This window comes from Penaeus monodon, chromosome 24 (assembly GCF_015228065.2).
Source record: "Penaeus monodon isolate SGIC_2016 chromosome 24, NSTDA_Pmon_1, whole genome shotgun sequence".
In the NCBI taxonomy this organism is placed as follows: domain Eukaryota; kingdom Metazoa; phylum Arthropoda; class Malacostraca; order Decapoda; family Penaeidae; genus Penaeus; species Penaeus monodon.
The window spans coordinates 40,861,603-40,861,851 of NC_051409.1; positions in this window are offsets into that span (position 1 = coordinate 40,861,603).

Genomic DNA, 249 nt, shown 5'->3' on the forward strand with positions numbered 1-249 from the left:
AAATATCTTTCACGAAAACATCGCCTTGCAAATTTTGGACACCGTCTTCAGCAGAAACGTCTACCTTCTCTCAGGCTCATAACCTATGCAGAGCCTGTTTGAGCGCGACCGTCTGTTATCTCGACTCACAACATCCCTGCGCGGGCTACTCGGCACTCCCAGGGCTGCCACGTGTAAGGTGCGAGGCTTTTTTAAAGGGTTAAGTACGATGAAATGTTTGCGGATATGAAAGAGAGGAGTGCGCTGTTA